General features: G+C 39.6%; 1 protein-coding gene across 4 annotated transcripts in view; it reads left to right on the top strand.

Moving 5' to 3' along the window:
• Positions 1-12,500, top strand: part of LOC143036865 (uncharacterized) — a 108,951-nt gene that overhangs the window by 51,599 nt on the left and 44,852 nt on the right. Inside the window, exon 1 of one of the 4 annotated variants that reach the window (XM_076204777.1) lies at positions 10,496-10,623. The exons of the other annotated variants lie outside the window; for them this stretch is intronic. The gene's annotated coding sequence lies outside the window, so the exon portion shown is untranslated. Of the gene's footprint in view, positions 1-10,495; positions 10,624-12,500 lie in introns of those variants that run through there. 4 annotated transcript variants of the gene reach the window in all.

A 12,500-nucleotide genomic window follows, 5' to 3' on the forward strand; every position in this document is an offset into this window, starting at 1 on the left:
CCAGCACACTCTATAATTGATTTCAGCACCCCCAGGCTGGGAAACTCTGGTCCGTAAGGATGCAAGGACAAGAGAATACAAAGAACAACCAAAATCGTCCCCAGCCAAGCAGATAGTATAAAGAAATATTAAAACAAACAAAAACGGGTCTTCCTCATCAAAAGAGTTATTATGATTTTGTGTTCGGAAAAACGAAAGGAATTGACAAACGTAACTTAGATCTTTTTTTGCGATGGGAGAATGACAGATGGAAAAATATATAACTGAAAAGATATGGTACCTGAAAAAATATAGACATATCTTGGTATTCTTTTCAAGTACTTTGTCTTGAATATGTATTTTTTTTTTACAAGTTAAAAGAGTAAATAGTATACATAATATTTTTAAAATAAATTTGACAACAGAGACAAAGGGAGAGGATCACACGAACGTAACAATTTTCCTGTAAACTACAATTAGGTAAACACACACACACACACACACACACACACACACACACACACACACACACACACACACACACACACACACACACACACACACACACACACACACACACACACACACACACACACACACACAACACACACAACAGACACACACACACACACACACACACACACACACACACACACACACACACACACACGCACACACACACACACACACACACACGTACACACGTTAACAGGCTTGTAGGTTTGCGCGTATACTCTATGAATAATTATCCATAAATACGTACACTTATTCACCTTTTTTATGTATGAAATGTAAAGTAAGGGGAGGCACACCCGCTCTGAGATCGAAAATACCCACCGCAAGACCCCGTGGGAGGATTCCTCGTATATATAGGAAGCCGAGAAGTCGACACGGGAGGTGACGAGACGAGAGCTACGTGGGGGAGCGGAGTTGAGGAGTAAGTGGAGGGAGAGTTGGATCATGCCACATTTAAGAGATGGAGGGAGGGAGGGGAGTGGTAATAAGGAGAGGAAGTAGGGGTGGTTGAAGATCAGGTGATGGTGGAGGAAGAGGAAGAGGAGGAGGAGTAAGGGATAATAAGAAGCATGTCAGGAAGAGGAAAATAAGGTGAGAATGGTGAAGGAGGATAATAAGGATTTGAGAAGTAACTAGACGTGGAATATAAGAAGCTAAGGTGGAAGAGGAGGAGGAGGGGAAGGCAGAGGTGTGTGATCTAATGCACTAACAGCAGCGGTCTGGGAAGATGATGAGCGAATCCCAACTAACGTGGGAGGGAGGAGGAGGAGGAAGACTAAGAGGAGGAGGTTACGTGACAGACCTGTAAGACGTGAGAAGACAGAGGAAGGAGGAGGAGGAGGAGGAGAGAGGAGAACGTGAGATAGAGTTGCGACATGACGTAGGTCTGATGAGGAAGATTTTTGTCAACTGATGAATTGGGTTGGGTACTCTGTCTTCAAGAAGATTCGATTAGGTGGGAATTGTGACGTTTGTTGTTAAAATGAGTCAGAAAAGGTGCTTTTGATAAAAATGACACGCTATTGATGTCATAATCATTACGGAAAAGATAAAAAACCATCGATCATGTCAATAATAACAATAATGATAGTGATAATAATAATAATAATAATAATAATAATAATAATAATAATAATAATAATAATAATAATAATAATAATAATAATAATAATAATAATAATAATAATAATAATAATAATAATTAATAATAATAACAATAGAATAAAAAATGAATGGGGAAGAAAGATGTTAGGAAGAAGAGTGTTAGTGGGTTGAAATAACGACGTTGACTATATAACTAAACACGCATGTTTATAACTGTTACTTTCACCATTGTTGTTGTCATTATCATGGCATAAAATCATGATCATCATTAAACAAAATTGATTACCTATATTACCATTAGTGTCATCAATCAACTGGATCCAATAATTAGGCTGTTTTGTATTACAGAAACCTTAAAGTCTCATTGTTTTGTATTTTGTTGTTTTGTTACAAAAAACAAACGTAGTGGCGCACCCATTGAATGGCGCTGTACCGCTTCAGGAGATGAAGAACCATCATGAGACTGGGAAGGAAGTCTTCATTTTAAAAAGAAATTAACTTAATAAAGGTTTGCTGTAAACGCGTTTGTTCAACTCACGAAGACGACAGTTCTCGTCACGTGCGTTGTCAAATTTTGTACACATATTTCGTTATGAACATAAGGCTATTTCTTTTTTTTTTATTCTAGGGTTGTTAATATTCTTATAAATATTATCTATTTTCCTTTTTTGTAGTAAAATCAGTAAATAGAGCAATTGCGGCCGATGTGGCTGTAGAAGACTTTTTCTGTTCAGAATCTCCAGAACTCAGAAACCTGTAGAATACGTATTAGAGACAGGGGAGAAATATAGTAACACATTTGTAAATCACAACTAACACCACAGTCGGACGAAAGAAAGAGTTGAGTAATCGAAAACTATATATTTCGATTGCTAACTGCAATCCTCTTCAGCGGTACCACTTAAGAGGATTGCAGTCACCAATCGAAATATATAGTTTCGCTTACCCAACTCTTTCTTTCGTCCGACTGTGGTGTTAGTTGTGACGTATTAGGGAGTCTGCTATTCTGAATCTTTTAAGTTTCGTAACTTTTCGTAATGTTTCGAGTTCTTAGCGTGTTCTCCAAAGAGAAAGAAAGGATGTGACCAGGTATACGGTGCTGATGAAAAGGGGTGTGGGTGGAGGGGCGAGCATAAGAATAAATAAACAGAAATTGTGAGTGTTATAAATAGGAAACAGACGTTTGACGGTATAGCACGTGACTGCTAGTCGCTTCATTAGCGCGCGCGCTTACACACACACACACACACACACACACACACACACACACACACACACACACACACACACACACACACACACACACACACACACACACACACACACACACACACTCGGTGGCGGATTGGTAAAACACTGGCCTCACAAGCCAGAGAACCGGGGTTCGATTCCCCGGTCGGGCGGAGATAAGTTGGGTTTGTCTCCTTTCACGTGTAACCCCTGTTCACCTAGCAGCGAGTAGGTACGGGACGTTAGTTAAGGAGTTGTGACCTTGCTGTCCCGGTGTGTGAGTGGTCTCAGACCTACCCAAAGATCGGCTAATAAGGAGCTCTGAGCTCACTGCCGTAGGGTGGTGTCTGGCTGTCTCGACAGAGACTGCAGCAGATCCGAGGTGAACACACACACACACACATGATTTCAAACGTGAACATGATAATTGGAAATTAAGAATATACAGTAGACCAAAGTGGAACTGAAGATGAATTTGAGGCTAGGTATGATAAATTAGAAAGTAGTAGACGGGACACGACGAGCGTTGTTCCTTTCCTGTATACTACAACTAGGTAAATACAATTAGGTAAATAAACACACACATACATATATACGTATTATATATATATATATATGTATATATATATATATATATATATATATATATATATATACATGTGTATTCACCTCGGATCTGCTGCAGTCTCTGTCGAGACAGCCAGACACGTGTGTGTGTGTGTGTGTGTGTGTGTGTGTGTGTGTGTGTGTGTGTGTGTGTGTGTGTGTGTGTGTGTGTGTGTGTGTGTGTGTTTGTGTGTGTGTATGTGTACAGCAATTTCCGTATACTCAACATGAAGTCATCTACAAATTCCTCATCTTTCCCAGAACCTTCTCTCTTCTCCATTTGTCGCCAAAACCACTCTTCCCTTATGACTGGTCTTTTTTCATAAAATCTAGTTAAACTTCAGAAGTGAAATACTGTAGTCAATACACTGGTAGTATCATGTACACGCCCAACCGAACACCTTCGTATAACTCAACGTTTTAGTTATATGTCAATTTATTATTTACTATTTACCTGTTTGTTTATTATTTAACTATACCTATGCATTTATTTATGTATTTTATTTGTTATTTACATTATCATAGTTTTTATTTATTATTTTTTTTTTTTTTCGCATTCGACCTAGATATGGACCAAAAGGTCTCCTGTCGGAACCCTAATGTTCCGAAAAAAGGTCCCTAAGGGTTCCGCGAGAACAAGTGAGATAAGCTAACACACTTTTGATTTGTTATTTAATTTCATATACGTAATATGATTAAACACGCACGACATATTCTTGATTATTGTAATAATGTAATATAGACATCATCCTATCTAACCTATTATTGCGATGAAAATAAAATGAGAAAGATATGGTATGTGTTTTTTGTTTTTTGTTTTGTTTTTTTGCGCAGGGGTTCCTTGAGACATGCAGTTTATTTTAAAGGTTACGCAAGGGTAAAAAGGTTGAGAAACGCTGGAATGGGCATTGTTGTTTAAGATCAATTGAAACTATTAAACGTTTTAGAAGACGGATTAGTCCGAGATTTTAATAACTTTCTAGATTATGGTGTCTTGATAATTTGTTTAATTAGTTCTGGAAGCCATAGATAGATAGGCATCAGAATATGAACATTTGTAAGGTGATGTATTGGCAAGAGAGTGAATGGAAGGATGGGCACAAAGAGGCCATTTACGATCACTGAGATCTCTCATCCGGGAGGGTAATAGCTGTCGATCACGTGCCCAGCGCGTGAACCAACATGTTATATACGGATGGTAGACACGAAGTAACATCGACCACATGTCATATGATCGCAACACCTGTGCATAGATGGGTTGTTGGTTGGACAAGCCTTGAAATATCGTACAAGACAGTTTATTAAGATGTGAAGATCTCATTGCTTGCTTTCTACATATTTACCTCATCTTGTACACGACCCGGTGTGATTATATGATCTGTCAAACTAGTGAGATTCTATGAGCATAAACAACAACACTGAACGATTATAACACTGCAACAAAATTTTGTTTATGTAAAGTTTGGTATGTTTAAATACTAAATTTGACATGCTGATTACGAATATGACCTTGGTTTTGCCATAACGTATAAATACCAGCAGATAACAATTCTTGAAATGCACAGTACCAAGCGTATTTTATCACGAGACTGATTGTGGTTTTCGAATTCTCGCAATCGGTTTGAACAAGTATCATATGATTCATCAATAGGTGCATGTATTCAATGCATTCCTGGTTTGGTTCCTCCTTACTTTCCCCTTGTCAGACGATAAGGTTCCAGGACTTTAGATAAGTGTGATAACTTTGTTGATCTAAAAAGAACAATGACAGATTAGTTGAATAATGCGTACAATGAAACAGATCTTTATCGGGTCATCTTGTTGAGTGTTGAGTCACCTGATCTATGAAATAACTCGATATATATATATATATATATATATATATATATATATATATATATATATATATATATATATATATATATATCTTTTCAATCACGTTAATTCATTTTAATTCCATGCCATCACAGTCGATGCTGACGAGAAGCTCGATGAATGCATATATAAGGAAAGTGATACGTGGTCAAGCTAAGGACTCGAACCCAACTCGGACTTAACAAGTGACAGTGACTTAGCCCGCTGCGCTATCATATATACATTCATACATATATATATATATATATATATATATATATATATATATATATATATATATATATGTATGTATGTATGTATATAAGGTTTAACGTCACAAACTACCCCCTGTCAGAAGGATAAGACGGTGCCCTTCACAAAGGATTTCTAGCGTGGAATTTAATGAACCATGCCCTTGGTTCAACTTCGCCGGTAGCAAGGTTCGAACCGCCATCCCCTCCACCTTCGCCGCAAGTAACGACGCTCTAACCCGTTCAGCCAGCGAGACTGCAAGAGACCATAAAGGTTACACTAGGCAGTTCCATGTCCATTACCACCTGTCATCCCCATCCATAAAGTTGTCTAACCGTTTCTTAAAACAATCGATAGTTTTAACGTCCACTACATGGTTGCAAAGTCTATTCCATTCGTTGACCACTCTATTAGAAAACCAGTTCTTGCCTATTTTCTTCTTAAATCTAAATTCGTCCAATTTAAATCCATTACTGCGAGTCCTGTCCAGTTGTCTTAATATGATGACCTTGTTTGCGTCACCCTTGTTAAAGCCTTTGAAGCACTTGAACACCTCGCACTCTGCGTCTTTCCAGAGAGTGTAAGTTAAGGTGCCTAAGCCTCTATTCGCAAGGTAAATTTCTGAGCCCAAGTATCATTTTGGTCATTCTCTTCTGTACTGATTCTAGTGAACTGATGTCCATTCTATAGGACTGTGACCAAAACTGTACTGCATAGCCAAGGATGGGTCTAACTAACGCTAGATAGAGTTTGATAATTACGTCTGCACTTCTATTCGTAACCGTCCTAGCAATGAAACCTAATGCTCTGTTCGCTTTATTTATGACGCTAATGCGCTGTTTCCTGGATTTAAAGTCAGGACTCACTAGAACTCCCAAGTCTCTCTCGCACTCAGTTTTCTCTAAAAACGTGTTATCTAAACTATATCTGTTTCTAGTGTTGCGTAGCCCTACGTTTAACACACTGCACTTTGAAATATTGAAGTTCATTTGCCATTTCACCGACCATGTGAACAATTTGTGAAGATCATCCTGCAGAATCTCGGCGTCGTCTCCTGACCTAATTAGGCGTCCTATTTTAGTGTCGTCCGCAAAGTTACTAACATCACTATTAATCCTATTGTCCAAGTTGTTTATGTACACAATGGACAATGAGGGACCCAAAAAAGAACCCTGGGGAACTCCACTAGAAACACTCCCCCATTTGGATTGTACAACATTTATGATTACCCGCTGTTTTCTGTTACTGATCCAAGCTGTAATCCATTCTAACACTTTTCCTCCTATGACATGGGCTTTGATTTGTTTTTTTAGTAGTCTCTGGTGGGGCACCTTGTCGAACGCTTTGCTAAAGTCAAAGTAAATGACATCATAACTATCATTATTATCTGAGCTAGTGGAGATGGTGAACGAGCGGGCGTGATTCATGTTTCGCGTCGACACATCCTCCTCCTCCTCTCCTGAATTTACTCTTCCTCCTCCTCCCTCTCTCTCTCATACTTCTTTCTCTCCGATCCGTCCACAATCCGTGTTTCCTTACTTTTGTTCCTTACCTGACCAAGTTCTACTGATTCTTTTTCTCTCTTCCGCCTCGATTTTTCTACCCATTCCTCCTGTTCTACATACACGTAATATAGAGCAATCCCTCTTACCGTGTCCCACTACCCTTGCTATCACAATACCAGTGTTAGTCGCCGGTACCCTATACGTAAGTAAAAGGGTACACGTCATTCATGGTATATGTGGCAATTATGATGGTTTGTGATCCTTGTCGCTATTAATGGCCGTGGTTATAGACTAGTGTGAAACAAGAAGAAAAAGACATAATGCGGTCAAGCAGTTATGAATGTGTGAACGGGGTATTTGGGGTTTAAACAACGTGTTCGACAACCAAATACCCCGTTCACACATCACTTTAAACACGTGTCTGTCGAACCGCGTTCGACGAGCCGTTCGGCCATGTAAACCCCCTCATAGACTCCAAATGTATAGAACAATGGTTTTCTAAATAGAATCAGATCGGAAACTAATGCCATATACGTGATCCAATCCCTTGTGGGGAGTTTACAGTATTACGGAATCCTCTGTGGGTGGAAAGCGACTACTAAGTATTTCAGCGGCTTTGACCCATCGTTTTTTGCTCATATTTCCGAAATAATCATTCACATCAGCATGGTATATTAGCACAGCCTAATTCACATCCTGCCCTAATTTTTGAGGTTATAGTGCATTCACAAGTGTATTTAATTACGGCGTTTACTCTCGATATTAAGTGTGTCGTAGCCGACACCCGTGAAGTAAATCGAACAAATGAAGTTGGGATACACGAGGTAGTTTGTGATGACGTCACGACTTCACCTCTTCGATTTACTTCACGGGTGTCGGCTACGACACACTTAATATCAAGAGTAAACGCCGTAATTAAATACACTTGTGAATGCACTATAACGTCTAAAATTAGGGTAGGGTGTGAATTAGGCTGTGCTAATATATCTTACTGATGTGAATGGTTATTTCGGAAATATGAGGGAAAAACGATGGGTCAAAGCCGCTGAAATACTTAGTAGAGGGAAATGAAATTGAATAACATTAGTAAGACACTTGGAATCAACTCTCACCTTGTGTTTATATAAACAAAATAACAAAGAATAGAAAGTTTTGAATCACTGTAATTATTCTCCAATGAAGATTATGCTCTCTCTTAGTGAGAGAGACCAACGTGACTGCTTCATCTTAGCTACAAGTATGTAATTCAGTACGTCAGTGGTTTCCAAACTTTTTCAGTTTGTTATCCAATTTAACATGCTATATTAAGCATGTTATCCTTTCACAAAATGTAATCAACATTGATAAATGTGGCTAAATTAAAACACTAGAGATATTTTCATTTATTTATTGTATTTGAACTTTATCGAGGATATCAGTGGGATGGATGTAGTTGCATGCTTTGAAGCTAGTTGAGGAATTCTTGGGTTCTTGATTTTCAGATTTCTTAGTAATATTTTTGTCACCCTTCCATTACCCCTGAATTTTTTTTTTTTTTTTTTTTTTTTAATTTACCCCAGTTTGGGAACCACTGCAGTACGTGATTTCCTATTACCTTTCCCTTTCCCTTCCAATCCTTTTTATCCTTTACTTGCTTTTGTTTCTCTTTCTTTTAGCACTGCTTTCTTCTCTTCTGTTTTTCTGTTACCATTACACACATTTCCCCCTCCTATTCTACTCCTCGTGCTATTTTCCTTTCTTCCTTCACTATCAAACCACTATTCTTGTCACTCAGCATATTCATCCCTCTCTCTGCCTCTCTCATTCTCATTGAGTCGCAGTCCACATTTTCTTTAACTCTTCCCATTTTCCTTCTTTCTCTGTCTCTTCGTTATCTTCATCTCATGATTCCTCTCTTCCTTTAAAAAAAAAATCCTTCTTTTCCGTTATCTCATTAATCTTTTGTTGTTATTATTTATATCCCCCTTTTCCGCCTCTATATCACACTCCATCTCCACCACAAATGTAACTGTCAACATCACCATAATCAACCCTCATCACCTTTGTCACCATCACTGCTACTTGTACTGTCCGTTCCACCACGACTACTTGAGCTACCACCGCTGTCATCCCTCTTTATCACGACGACCACCACAGCTACCATCACTACAACTACCACTCCTAATACCATCACTACCACCACCACCACAACTATCATCTGTATATGTCAGTTCGTTGTTATGGTAGTTGAGTGGTTAGAGTGATACTGAATTCCGCAAGGAATGGATTCACTTCTGCTGTATATACATAATGCCCCCAAAATTGTTATCCGCGTTTGTAAACAAAACAAGAGAAATAATGGCAGAGATAAATAATTCACAAGGAAAGAGAGAGAGAGAGAGAGAGAGAGAGAGAGAGAGAGAGAGAGAGAGAGAGACGGCTAAAAAAAAAAAGAATGTCGCCTCACACACGTATCCCTCCTAACAGCTGATGTTCTTTTGTTTTTCTTTTCTTCCTCAGTGATGATTTCGTTTGTGCCCCGTGTTGAACGCGTCGTTTCGTCTTAGTAATTCTTCTTTCAATATTATTTCTCGCCTTTTTTTGCCTTCTTTACTATTTCCATTGCTTTGTTTATGTTATTTGTCAACTCATTTGCTAATGTATAATATTTATTCAATCTTTCAACGCTTTCATTGTTCATGTGTTTTCTTATTTGTTGGCCTGCTTCATGTCTTTCGTTGGGTTTCCAAATCACACTATTTCTCTTTATCCTATTTTTATTGCGTAACGGTTATTCTCCCTCCTGTTCTATTTTTTCCTCCATTACCTTCTCTTTGTTTATTCCCCGTTTTCTTTGGTACATCCACCGAATCATTCCTACTTCACCAAACTGCATTTCACGTAGTTGTTTTGCCAAATTCCCATTTCCCCAAATCCCTCAACTTAACCTAAGGGGCCTTGGCGAAATGCCTCATTAAAAGGAATTTGGCCAGATCCAAAATTGGCAAACCATAACTTGGCGAAATACAATTGGACAAACCGAAACTTAGCGAAATTATATTTGGTCAAACGTGATTTGGCGAAATGCACACAAACATGTACCCAAAATGCAATTTGACGTAGTGGAAGATGAGCACGCGCGCGCACACACACACACACACACACACACACACACACACACATTCTTGTCTCTATGGGTTTATGTCGTTGACTTTCCTCCTGACAGAATACTTTCATTATTCCCAATATGTCCTCCACCTTCAAGTTTGTCTGGTTCCTCCTCCTCCTTCTCTAGCCTTGCTAATGTGGGCCCCTCCCAATACAGTCGTGGAGCAAGACGCACTGAACCAGTTGTTGTGTTAGTGTGCTACCCAGAGGGATGTACGGGGTATTGAGATTATGCAGGGTGGTGGGAGGAAGGGTATATAAATATACACACTTGCGTGCTGCATGGCGTATAGTCAGACCTGTGGTGCAGTGGAGCAAGTACCAAGCTGTGAGTTGGTTAGACTAGGTCCCACCTGTACCAGTAGAATTTCTGGTAAGCGAGTTGACAGGGTACGCACTGTGTGAGTTGCCATGTTGGAAGTACAATAAGGTAAACAAGTTTCTTGGTGTACTACGTTTTGTTTTGGTGGAGGTCGGGTATGGCAACAAAGAAAACGGTGGAATTTTGAATGCAAGTGGGAGACGGAGGGAATTTACTCGAATTTTCGTACTACGTTGGTGATTAAAAGTATTTTCTGGACTCTATGCAATTTGTTCTGGTGGTGGTTTTATTCGACAACGAAGAAAGCAGTGAAGACCACAGGGATTTATTAGTATTTCCCTTCTACATTGGTAACCAAGTTTACTACATTGCCTAATTGCTCCCTAACAACAATCAATCACTTGAGATCAATGAAGACAGGCTAGATCTGCTACAATATCTGGTGAGTTCTTTCTTTAACTGCAAATATGTGCTATGTCCTTCACTGCCATATTTTCAATCAAATCGAAAACAAATAAAAACTGTGGATTTGCATTTTGCTGGTACATGTTCAAGATCAACACCCATTTACGATGCAACAATGCGCTGCGAAGGTGTAAACCGTCAAAGTAAGTTTACGATTTGACGAAAAATTCTTTCGACGATAGTAAGTATCTTGGCCGAATAAGGATGCACAGTTTGTCAAGGAAGAATGGAGAGGGTGGTGGGAATAGGGAATAGATAAAGAGGCATCTTGTATTCAGAGGCATGGGCGATGATCCACCTGCTGATAATAATGCTCCGTGTCTACAGACTCTAGGTATTGGTGTGCAGCCCACGCCCGTACACGTGCCGACCGCAGATGTAGTGTACTGGACGTTGAGGTATGTCTTGCCCAAGATGCTCTTGGGTTGGCAAGCCAAACAAGTATCCACAGGGTGCGTACGTGCGTTTCTGTGTGTGTGTGTGTGTGTGTGTGTGTGTGTGTGCTTTCTAGCTCACCAAGGCTTGAACTGGTTAGTTTATTTGGGGCCATATTAGTGTTAGCAAGTATTTCTGGAAGTTTGTGAATAATCGTTGTGCTGATTAGTTCACTGTTTAGTAAACAATATTGTTTATTCTTTGTATCCGTGCGTGCTTGCTTATCCACCATTTGGGGTGTCCTAATGTCCCTGTTTGTCTATCAAAGGTTGACTTTTATTCATTTTTTTCCAAGTTGAACAAACACTAGATAGATGTATATAGGTATCAAGTAGAGATCCTTGTGTAAATACTTTAGAGGTTTAAGTTACTAGCTGGCAACAGACCTGTGGTTAACTCTACCTCCCTCTGTGTGTATGTATCTATGGAGGGAGAGAAGGAGGGAGGGAGGGAGAGAGAGAGGGTGCCTGAGTAGGAGTGGCAACGAGAAGCAAGTGCAGTTGCACACACACACACACACACACACACACACACACACACACACACACACACACACACACACACACACACACACACACACACACACACACACCACAGGGTAATAGACGTTTGGAACAAGTTAGATGATAATGTGGTGTGTACAAAAACGATACACGAATCTAAAAATAGTCTAGATAAAACGAGATATGAAGACGGGACACCACAAGCATAGCTCCCTTTCTCGTAAGATACTAGATAAATACAACTAGGTAAATACACAAACACACACACACACACACACACACACACACACACACACACACACACACACACACAATGCTTGTTGATGCTCTTGGTTCAGGGACCCCATCCGCTTGTCTTTCTCTCTCTCTCTCTCTCTCTCTCTCTCTCTCTCTCTCTCTCTCTCTCTCTCTCTCTCTCCCTCTCTCTCTCATCTCCTCGCAAAGGAGAATTCTGATCACCTTTAACTTTTGCTAACCCTTTCAGGTCCCCTCCATAAATCTATTTTCTATCACTATCATTCCACTTCGATGTGACATTGTTCCCAAGGATAGAATCAGGGGGTATAAGGCGATGAAATATAT

Source organism: Oratosquilla oratoria, chromosome 2 (genome assembly GCF_046742065.1).
Source record: "Oratosquilla oratoria isolate Oo_2021 chromosome 2, ASM4674206v1, whole genome shotgun sequence".
Taxonomy (NCBI): Eukaryota; Metazoa; Arthropoda; class Malacostraca; order Stomatopoda; family Squillidae; genus Oratosquilla; species Oratosquilla oratoria.